At 44.7% G+C, this 12,050-nt stretch overlaps 1 protein-coding gene and 1 non-coding gene across 2 annotated transcripts in view; both read left to right on the top strand.

Moving 5' to 3' along the window:
- TBXAS1 (thromboxane A synthase 1) overlaps nt 1-12,050 on the top strand; it is a 280,650-nt gene that overhangs the window by 46,105 nt on the left and 222,495 nt on the right. The gene's annotated exons all lie outside the window — the stretch shown is intronic.
- TRNAP-GGG (transfer RNA proline (anticodon GGG)) lies at nt 1,060-1,131 on the top strand. Its single transcript has one exon. It is a non-coding gene; the product is annotated as a tRNA-Pro (tRNA).

Raw genomic sequence — 12,050 nt, 5'->3', positions numbered from 1 at the left:
CCTGCTGAGGTCCCTCCCATCCCAAACCCAGCCCTTCTCAGGGTACATCCACAAATCTCTGGGAATTTTCCAGCTTGGAGTTAGCAACCTACTGTGCAGTCTGCCCCTCAACTAGGGTTGCCAACCTCCAGGTGGTGGCTGGAAATCTGCTATTACAACTGATCTCCAGGTGATAGAAATCAGTCCCCCTGAGAAAATGGCTGCTTTGGCAATTGGGCTCTATGGCATTGAAGCCCCACCCCACCCTCCCCAGGCTCTGCCCACAAATCTCCAGGTATTTCCCAACCCAGAGCTGGCAACAGTACCCTCAACCATAGTCGCTCCCCTGTATATCTTTGCTCTCAGAGATAGGTCCTCCTTCAGGGCCTGCCTTTGCACATCTGGATTAAAAATATGGTTTCCCAGGAATTTTCAAAAGTCAGTTCTTTGTAAAAAGCTACTGATTCATTTAAAAATAAACAGTGTGGCTATCCTGCTGCCCTAACAGCTATTTATCAATGAAACATACCTCCGAGAGGCCCAGAGACTGATTGGAAGGCAACAGAAGTAACTCCATCTCTAGAAGTCTGTAATTGGCAGGCTGACTTTGACTGCTTTGAGGCTTTAGAGGGAGACTGAGATACAAATGTCATAAACGGGTGATGACCAGGTTGGACATCTTGACATTTCCATTGCTTGGGCCTCCCCGATTCAGTGGTCTGTCCAAGCATATTTAATCTCCTGTCCTGATCATCTGTCCTAGCTAGGCCCAATTACTCTTAATACTGGGTTATCACCAGCTGCAGCTTGCTGACAAAACAATGGCAGCAAAGAGCAACTTCAGACGGCGAAGCTATAGAAATGTGAGTTTCATAAGTGCCGCTGAATCATCTCTCCTGTTTGTTCTGCTGCAAAGACCAGGTGTGAGTAAATGAGAGATGGCTCAGCCTTGCTGATGCCAAGTGCCAGCAGCTATAACTGAAAAAAGAAACCCTTTTTATCTTTATTCCTGATGGTCTCCCCACCCCTTTAAATGTTATTTTCCATCCTCACGGGCAGTACTTACCATATCATAGGGGAGGGGCTGTGGCTCAGTGGTAGAGCGTCTGCTTGGGATGCAGAAGGTGCCAGGTTCAATCCCTGGCATCTCCAGTTAAAGGGACTAGGCAAGTAGCTGATGTTTAAGACCTCTGCCTGAGACCCTGGAGAGCCGCTGCCGGTCTGAGTAGACAATGCTGACTTTGATGGACCAAAAGTGTGATTCAGTATAGGGCAGCTTCATGTGTTCATGTGTGTTCATCAGTGTAGGGTAGGGTTGCCAACCTCCAGGTACTAGCTGGAGGTCTCTTGCTATTACAACTGATCTCCAGCCGATAGAGATCAGTTCACCTGGAGAAAATGGACTCTACGGCATTGAAGTCCCTCCCCTCCCCAAACCCCGCCCTCCTCAAGCTCTGCCCCAAAAACCTCCCGCTTATGGTGAAGAAGGACCTCCAGAATTGCAACTGGTCTCCAGACAACAGAGATCAGTTGCCCTGGAGAAAATGGTTTGGAGGGTGGACTCTATGGCATTATACCCTGCTGAGGTCCCTCGCCTCCACAAACCCTCCCCTCCCCAGGCTCCACCCCAAGACTTCAAACAGCCACTGGATGCCAATAGAGATCTGGTAGTTTCTCAGGTCAAAGCCCTGTGAAACAAGACTGCGAAAGACATGCAAGCTGCATAGTTGGGATAGGTGTTTTTTTTTCTAAGTTGGGAGACAAATGCTATAAGAAAAATAAAGGTAATTAGAGACAGTGAGGTCAATAATTATTCTGTCTTCTCTAGTGAGTTTTTTTTTTTAAAAAATGGTTATTCAGTCAACTACAAGTACCTTCAGGACGATGTTAAAAATCTATGTATTATTTGTTCATTTATAGTGTGCCAGAAATATACAAGGTGCTAAATAAAGTCAAGTCCAAAAATAGATTTTCACACATCCTCCAGTCTTTGACAGCAGAAAACAGGTACTTGTGTATTAAGGAATATAAGAGTCTTGAAATAAACGGCATTGCCATGAGGAAACGAAAAAAATTAGCCCCACTAAAATTTTTTTGAATGATTAATGTCAAATTACAACTTTCCCCCTACAGTGATAAAATTATGTTTGTCTTTCTTCTAAACAATTGCATGTGTTTATTGAAATTGAACTTATTCTCTAAATATTAAAAAAGTCAGGAATGTTAAAATGCTGTACACATTAGCAAACTTGGATGATTCATCTCTCAAGAATGATGTGCAGTCCTAGACCGGCCAAGGCCACAGAGTTTATAAGAGATCTTTGCCTATATTAGATATAAATTGGGCACACATCAATAGTTGGTACTCCCAGAGCTTAACCAGATGTTACAAGGGACTGTGGCTACTCCCCACTACTCCTCATAATGTCTACATTAAGGGTTCCCAACCTTTTTGAGCCTGTGGGCACCTTTGGAATTCTGACAGTGGATGGTGGTGCAACCACAAAATTGCTGCTACAAGAGGAGGAGCCAAGCTCAAAATCTCAGGAAGTTGTGTCATGCAGAAGTCTAGTAGTAACTCTTCAATATTACAGGCAGAAGCTCTGTTTAACAGGATGCCTTTTTAAATAAACATGTTAAGATAGGGTTGCCAGGTCCTTCTTCGCCACCAGTGAGCGGTTTTTAGGGCAGAGCCTGAGGTGGGCGGGGTTTGGGGAGGGGATGGACTTCAATGCCATAGAGTCCAGTTGCCGAAGTGGCCATTTTTCTCCAGGCGAACTGATCTCTATTGGCTGGAGATGAGTTGTAATAGCAGATCTCCAGCTAGTACCTGGAGGTTGGCAACCCTATGGAAAGAATATTTTCTTGCATACACACAGCTTATTCTCAGTCATACAGTGTAGATCCTTGTACTTTGGTGGCAGCTGCTACTGAAGCAACTGTTTAAAAATCAGCACAGCCAATCAGACCTCGTGTGACCAATCAGAAGCCCTGCTGAGGAAAAGCCCCATCTGGCCCCGCCCAATTTCTAAAAACACTTGATGGGTGCCGGGAAAGTGTCTGTGGGCAACATATCTCTCACAGGCACCATGGTAGAGAACCCTGGTCCAGGTTAATGCAGTTCATAGATGTCTTTGCATTATGCATTGTCCTGGAGCTAACAGCCTGTGAAGGTGGTGTTGGAAGTGAAGGACTTTGCGCTGTCTCTTAACCTCAGACTCCAGAGGGGGACAAGACTAGTGAGTCAGAGAGATAGAGGGGACAAGACACTGGGGCATCCTTTTCTCTACTGCTCTGACCTATCCCTTTGATATGTAGATTGCTACTCTTAGGGAAACTTCTTTCCTTCCTCACCTCCTCACACACACTGGCACTCTTCTCCATCTTGCCACCATGAGGGAAGGATGCCTGTCCTGGATCTCCCTCCATCCTGGTTAGTTAGAATAGATAGGGAACTATACTTTATCCTATCCAGAAATGGATTTCCTACAATAAATGAAGTATATTAGTTAAATAGACAAAAGGCTCCTAGCAATTTTGTTCCTGGCACACACAGATGTTTGGATGGGCTTCTCTGCGCACAAAAGCCTTTGTGCACTCTGCTAATCTAACAGGGATTTGGGCATAACAAAGCCCTCACAATCCAACAGGTGGAGTGTACGTGTGGTAGGGCAGTACACAGCACAACTATGTTTGCTTCAATCTAAAGAGGAAGAAGGGGAAAGAATCTTACAGCCCATTCCTGCGGGGGATAGGGTGAATCCGCAGCGGCCAGCAGCTTCCTGGCTGCCACGGAGAATAAAAAAGCCCAGGTGCTGACGGGAATGTTCCCCATGCCAGCGTAAGTGCCCCTTATACCATGATAAGTGGACACTTACCCTGGCATGGGGTCACGCTGCCTCCAAACGACATTCGCCCCCCCTCCTTAGGAATGCGCTCATAGAATAGCGGCAGCTGAATTTCTTTCATAGTGCCAGTGTAAAAATCTTTGACTGAATCAGCAGTGTAATCTGAATTGTCCAGTACCTAAAAGATAAAAGCAATCTTCCTATCAGTCTTCCAGAAGTAAACCTATAATGCAATTTATCCCCTTGTTATTTTTGTGGATAATATGTGGGTTTTTGGTTGCTGTTTTTTTTTCTATGGATGTCCACCTTTTAGTAAGGAGTGGGTGAAATTTATCATGTACCGAGAAGGGTTTTTTTTAAAGTTTAAAAACGCTATTTCACTAAGCAGAATAAAATATCATAACATTTTTTCATCATGTAATTACATGCCTTAATTATGTAATTCGACATCTTAATTGCATAATTAAAAGGACATGATGTTTCAGCTTAATTAGACATCCTAATTATTATGCAAGTTCATATCCTAGCACTGTGATCCCTTTGGCAAATGTAGAACAAGAGCTGTGTCTTCAGCCATTCCTACATGTCAATAGGAATAAATGAATTCTTATTTGAGTACATAAAGATATGCGTAGAAACAGGAGGAAGCTCCTGACCAGCTCCCCTCGTCTGAAGCTGCATTACAATGAGTGCAACAAGTCTGTGTTCTTCCATTCTCTGTCAGCAGCAGAACTGTCAATTGAGGCAGAGAGATTCCACCAGTGGGATTCCAGTTCCCTATCCATATGAATAAGGAACTGGTTTGAGGTGGAAGCCCCATACGCAAATACAAAAGTGCTCCTGGAGCCATGTCAAAACTGCATTTGTGCATTTTCTTATTCTCTCACAGTGCTCAAGCATAGTTCCTATTTAATGCCTACTTTGTCACACACTTCCAAGTTGGCCCTAGATGGCACCCTGCCTGGAATATCTGGAGGGTGGGGACAAGCTAGTCATCAACATGCCAGCGCTCTACATCATTTATAGTTTTGTGCTGGAAGTGATGTCATCACGTTGGCACAAATCTCTGGGATTCACCCCAAACTGTATGCACCAACCCCTTCCCTGCTTGTTCCCAGCTGCTCTGTTGAGTGGCAGTGGGGAATGGGAGTAGGGTAGCCAACCTCCAGGTACTAGCAGGAGATCTCCTGCTATTACAACTGATCTCCAGCCGATAGAGATCAGTTTACCTGGAGAAAAAGGCTGCTTTGGCAAATGGACTCTATGGCATTGAAGTCCCTCCCCTCCCCAAACCCCGCCCTCCTCAGGCTCCACCCCAAAAATCTCCAGGTATTTCCCAACGCAGAGCTGGCAACTCTTTCTCCAAGATGAAAGGCCTTCTAAGAGTTCCATGGAAGTTTAGTGGACTATATATAATAAATATGAAGTCCACTTACCTTTAATGGCAACATTTTTAAGGGCACATGGCCTAGAGTCAAGGCACTCTAGTCTTATCACAAGCAGTTATTTAAGTCACAGGGGGGATGCAGATGGCTCTGTATGACATGGTAGCTGCTTGAAATCATTTAGCACACTTGGGAATTACATATAAAGATACCCTGCTGAGGTCCCTCCTCTCCCCAAACCTTGCCCTCCCCAGGCTCCACCCCCAAAATCTCCAGGTATTTCCCAACCCAGAGCTGGCAACTCAGTTCCCCAGCCAGTATAATCCTATTGTGAAGATCTAGGATGCTGGCACGGCACGTAGGCAAAAACAATGTGAGGAGTTTCCTTCAAATCTTGCTGGAAGCAGCTATAAGGAAGGGGGGGGGGAATCACCAGAAATCAGGGAGGAAGCAGGAGAGGAGGAACTCTTGGTAGGTGGTAGGAAAACATTATTGTTGTGAACACAATGGGTTTCAGGTATTCCGCACTCTTGTGCTGTCTCAGACTGTCATCAGTATCATTTGTGGTTGTGTATCAAATCTGTACCTGACAAAGGAGCATAGCCTGAAGAATACCTGCTAGAATAATTACTTCCTTTCTCTGGTATGAGGTTGAGTAATTTTTTCTGTTGCAACATGCAGAATTTTTCTTCACGGTTGCAATTTTTTATATTAAATGTTTATGCTGCTTATTTTTATATGTTTAACTTTTTATTTTAAATGTTTATACTGAAAAATATATATACAGAAAGCAGTAACCCAGTTTAGAAACCGTATGTTATTGATGCATGATAGTTAAAAATACCTTTTAAAGGTTTTGTTTCCAAAACTCCGCACTGAAGATGTCAGTCAGAGGAATCTGGGGAAGCAAAGCGCTCATGTTACTTCCTTGCCTTTCCACTATGAGAAATGGTCATTACCATCTTCTTCCAGGGCAGTACCATTCTTCTCTCCTTGAAGTACCTCTTGAACTTCCATCACTGGTTGAAATGACCCATGGAAAGGAGTCTGGGGCCTGGTTGAAAGGGTGTGACCAAACAGCTGACCCTGGGAGAGCTTAAAGGAACCGAAGAGAGGTTCTGATTTAGCCCACAGGCATCCAATTCTCTGTAGCTAGGGTTGCCAGGTCCCTCTTCGTTATTGGTGGGAGATTTTTGAGGTGGAGCCTGGACAGGGCGGGGTTTGGGAGGGGAGGGACTTCAATGCCATTGAGTCCAATGGTCAAAGCGGCCATTTTCTCCAGGTGAACGGATCTCGGTCGGCTGGAGATCAGTTGTAATAGCAAGAGATCTTCTGCTATTACCTGGAGGTTAGGAAATTAGTACTGGATACAGCTGACACAACCATAGCATAACAAAATTGTATTGACTTAACTACAAGCAACAAGTGAAAGATATATACAGTGCCTATGAAATAAAGTATGCACAATATTAGTGAAGAAGTCCATACAAATGGTATCCAATATCAATCGGTCCACAAATGGTATCTTGTGCAATGGCCCTTTAAGAAGAGGAACAGTATTGTATCATCTCACACATCCGTTTTTTATTTGCTAGACTCCCCTAGGGGAGCAATGGCTGTTACTATCTGTATCCCAGCTGGGAACCTGTTGACTCTGTTGTAGATGTTGTGAAAAGTTGGCTGAACAATTGCTGAATAACTGCTAGGATTAAATGATTTAATATCCCAAATTGGGAATATAGGAGAGTTATATATGCAGTTATATTAAGTATCCCTATGGGAACTTCATGGAAAATTGTGAAAATATGCATAAGCTGAATTTGGAACAAGCCTGGGTTCCCGCCTAAACGGGAGCCATTTTGCTGCCCCGGGCATAGAAGGAAAGGCTGAGAGCTGAGGTGGGAGGGAGATCGGGCTGGCCGGCTGACATGTGCGTTTGCGCGTACACGTCAGGCTCGTGCCTGGCCTGATCTGCCCAGTAACGGCCTCCTCATTGGTTGATGCCAGGAGGCTCTGAACCAATGAGGGCTGAGGGCGGGAGCTGGGTCAGGAGCTTGGCTAGCCCCGCCCCCAAAATTATATAAGGGGGAGTGGGGCCCGCCCACGGCTCACTCCATTTTTCTTGCGAACCCACCCGCCCAACCTAATTTGGTTTATGTTATTAATGTCACAACTTGGGGCAGTTTGGCATGGAGATGTGTTACGTTGGGGGAAGCGCATGGATATGGGGTCGCTTCCCAGGTTCGGGAATCCCAGTTTGGGGTTTTGGGAGAGGCTTCCAGGACATGCCCTTGCGGCAGGGCAGGTTGTCCGCCTCTTCCCATGTGGTGGGGGAATAACACATAGTGGCGTTCGTCCTAGTGTTTTCCTGGACTGCCATCCCGGTTGCTCACAGCGGGAGCGCTGTGGGCAGGTGCTAAGTCAGGGCCTTGGGGGAAAAGGCCTTGGCAACTGACACATCACACATGCTGCGCCACAAGGGGTCACAGCTGTTTGCCAATTCCAAGTTGTAACCCAATTTATTCCAATTCATTCCAATTATTACAGTTAAATATTAATAATTTTGTTGTTTAATAAAGTTGTGTTTTAATAAAATGTTAACTAAGAAAGTGTCTTCAACTTTATAAAGAGCGTCGGCATTCCTTATCCAATTAGCTCTGGGTCAGCAAGTGTATGCACTGCTGTTGATTTGTAAGTAGAACATTTTTACACATATATATTTTCATAATTGTTAAATGATAACTTTTATTGTGTGAATGTAAATGTACTTTTCTATATATACAGAAGTGGGACTGTGGAAGACTGCCTGACCTGGCAACCAGTGGGAAACTGGAGGAGGAGACATGAAGGGCTGCTGTTGGTAACAGTGTGATATCATTTCAGGGGGAAACCTGGAAGTGACATCATGGTTTTTCCCCAGAAGTGACTTCAGTCCTCTCTAGGAATCTGTCTGGGTTTTAACCACAGAGTTTCTGGCGATTCCTAGAAAGGTGTGATCTCACTTTGTAGAAGTGATATCATACCATTGGCCCAACAGCCATTTTTTTCCTCCTGTTGCTGTTTGGAGTGGTGGTGGGAAAGAGGAGCTGGGGGCAGGGGTTTGCATGCCCTGACTGGGGGACTGGCAACACTACCCAGTTGTTATTTGATGGACTACATCCTACTGCTTAATCCTCTCATTCAAACAGATTCTGCAGAAATATGGAAGGATTCATTTGGATGAAGCTGCTGCACCAGCCCTGTTCTGCTTCATACTATACATCTGAACATAGCATACTAATACTTACTTATTTGATTTATAGTCCGCCTCTCTCACTGAGACTCAAGTCAGATTAGAGAATCAAAAACAATGCAATAAGAGCAGTTATAAATGCATGTAATCAGCAGTGCAATAAAAGTGGATTGCAATGTACGTGACCAAGAATGATGGGAAGTCAATTACTTTGATTTCCTTTTTCTAATGTCTTTTCGCATACAGTTGAGCATCCTTAACATCAACTGGACAGTAACGGAATGCTCTCCTGACACTCCTCAAAGGATAACACGATAACCTAGGTGGCTCTCATTCTGTCCATGAATTCATGTCTCCCATTGCTTTGAAAGATGGGGCTCTGTTCCCGAAATGTCGCCCAAGTCTGAAGGTCACAGAATCAAAATTCAGAGGGATGCATCCGTCCATCTAGTTTGATCCCTGCATACTCTGGAATGGTCCCTTTTTACCAGGGGACAAGTCCCTGGTAGCTGCCCCTATTTGGTTGCCCTTCTGATAGGCATGGGGCTATCACTGTTAGAAGGAGTTTTTCACAGTAGTGATGGTTAGGAACTTTACTGGAGCACCAAGCTATAGCAGTGTGCCTTTAGATTGAAATCAAGATATCAAAAGATCTGGTGGGAAACAGCAAGATGTATAAATTATGTGATAACAGGTTGAAACCTTAATCCAGAGAGCTTACTGGCAGAAGCTTAATATGTATAATTAAACAGTCTGATCATATCTTACCCAGTCTTTCTTCTGTCCTGATGCATTGAGAAAGCACAGATATCTTAGGTTTTCTAGCTTCTGTTTTGCAGTATAATAAATCGTTTGCAAGTGGGGATTTCCCTTTAAATGTAATATTTTTTTTCATGATAGTAAATCTATGTATGTCACAAGTAGAAAGGTGTTGGTTTTTTTTGATCCGTTAAGGAGAGATTTTTAGCCCGCTGCTTAAATAGCTGAACTGCAAATTGTCAATGTTTGAAAAGGCTACAAGGTTTTTGTAGTTTTTTTAAAAATATAGATATTTTAAGTGAGATTTTAGTCTTACTGTTTTTGAAATTGATTTGACATGTTGTTTTGACAAGTTGTAAATTATTTTGTTCTTGGGTATTGATACCAGTTTAAGACAGAGTCATATGTATATATCATTTTTTCAAAAATCTAAAGAATGTTATAGAAATATAACCAGGTGCAATTGTGTCTAAGCTGATTCATTTTTGGTATCTAATTACATAATGCCAGTACCCAGCTCTCTTGACCTGCTCCTCATATCCACCTATCTGGGTAGTAAATGCTGCTGAATACAAGTTATACCTGTTAACCAGATCCATTGCAAAGTTAGAAGCTCTATTTACTTGCTTATTTCACTTACAATCTCTCTCTCTCACTGAGAGACTCAAAGTGGATCATACTATTAAAAACAATGCAATAAAAGCAGTATAATATATACAACTAGTGATGCAATAATGCATCTAGTTTTTTAAGTATATAAGAAGGTAGGGTTGCCAGGTTGATCCTCGCCACTGGCAGGAGCTTTGCAGGGGCGTGGCTGGTAGCTGTGATTGGGGTGTTTGTGACCCACGCGATGCCCTGACATCACTTCAAGGTTTACCTGCTAGTACCTGGAGGTTGGCAGTCCTAGTGGAGGGAAGGCCACGGTTGGTGTGTATGCGACCTGCAAGACACCCTGATGTCACTTCCAGATTTACCTGGAAGTGATGCAGACACTCTAGCAATCGCCTCCAAAATTCGGAGGCAATTGCTACAGCATCTGTATTGCTTCCAGGTAAATCTGGAAGTGATGTTGGGGTGTCATGCGGGACACACACATGCCGACCATGGCCCTCCCTCCACTAGGATTGCCAACCTCCAGGTACTAGCTGGAGATCTCCTGCTATTACAACTGATCTCCAGCCGATAGAAATCAGTTCACCCGGAGAAAATGGCCGCTTTGGCAATTGGACCCTATGGCATTGAAGTCCCATCCCCTCCCCAAATCCCACCTTCCTCAGGCTTTGCCCCAAAAACCTCCCACCGGTGGCGAAGAGGGACCTGGCAATCCTACCCTCTACTGGCCCTCTTCCACCCGCCAACCAGCTGGGGGTCAGCAGGCTTTTGCCTGCTCCAACTGGGCAATGGCAAGCCTATAAGAAGGAGGGCGCTGGATCAGATCAATGGTCCATCTTGTCCAACATCCTATTTTCCAAAGTGGTCAACCAGGTGACACAACAGATTTCCAGGCAAGGCACAAAAGTGGAAGCGCGCCCCCCTTCTTACCTGCAAGTATTCAGAGGTTAAGTGCCGCTGATGGAGCTATTCACTATGCATGTGTCTGAGCCTCCTTTAAAGTAAGGTTGCCAACTCTGGTTTGGGAAATTCCTGGAGATTTGTGGATGGAGCCTGGTGATGGTGGAGTTTGGGGAGGGGAGTGCCTGGCAACTGGCAGAAGGGTTGTGGGTGGGGATATGGGAGGGTGCACTGCCGCTTAGGGTTGCCAGGTTCCTCTTCCCCACTGGTGGGAGTTTTTTGGGGTGGAGCCTAAGGAGGACAGGGTTTGGAGAGGAGAGGGACCATAGAGTCGAATGGTCAAAGCGGCCATTTTCTCCAGGTGAACTGATCTCTATCGGCTGGAGAGCAGTTGTAATAGCAGGAGATCTCCAGCTAGTACCTGGAGGTTGGCAACACTACTGCTGGCAGTGGCACTATGTCACTTCCATTTGGAGCAGAGTTTACCATCCACAGCAGCCATTTTCTACAGGGGATGTGATCTCTGTAGTCGGGAGTTCAGTTGTAATTCTGGAAGATGTCCAGGCCCCATCTGGAGGTCAACAACCCTACTTTCAAACCATTTTAGCTATCCTGTGGTGGTTGGTTCCATCAGTTAATTATGTGTGTTGTGAAGCACTTTCTTTTGTAATAATATTTTATTATGTTTTATATTGTGTGTTAATGCCTTACTAGAATTGCCTGGGAAGCCTTTTTAGGCTGCATGTAGCAGAACGAAATTAATAATTTTCATCTGTTGACTGCTGCAGACTTTATTGCCGTTCGCTGAAAATGTGAATATATTAAAGATGATGTGAGCATGGATGGCATATTTATAAACGATAGGTTTCTGAGGCTTATTGAGATGGCTTGCTTTCTCTTTAGCAAATGGGGCCTGCTTAAGGGCACCTACACGCAGTTCAATGTTACATACCTCTTGTGAGCTCTTGAGAGTCTTTTTGCCCTGGGCAATGTGGTGGATGGGAAGATAGAGCAAGATTTTGCACACATATCGTGTCTTACAGGACCTAGTGCCCCACTTTAGAGAAAGGGCTTCTGGTCATCAAGCAGCCTTGCCCAGCCTTCTCAAGGGCAAGAGCCGGACCAAGGTTTCTAACTCATGGATAAGACAGAATTGTAATCAAGAAGCCAAGCCAAGGTCAGAATACACTCTGGATAGGAAGCATGGGAAGAGGTGGAGATAGGGTTGCCAGGTCGCTCCTCGCCATTGGCAGGAGCTTTGCCGAGGTGTGGCTGGTGGCCACGATCGGAGCGTGCAGCCTGCGCGATGTTGACATAAGTTCCAGGTTTAAC

The sequence above is a fragment of the Euleptes europaea genome, chromosome 3, assembly GCF_029931775.1.
Source record: "Euleptes europaea isolate rEulEur1 chromosome 3, rEulEur1.hap1, whole genome shotgun sequence".
Classification (NCBI taxonomy): domain Eukaryota; kingdom Metazoa; phylum Chordata; class Lepidosauria; order Squamata; family Sphaerodactylidae; genus Euleptes; species Euleptes europaea.
This window is presented reverse-complemented; position numbering and strand designations above follow the sequence as displayed.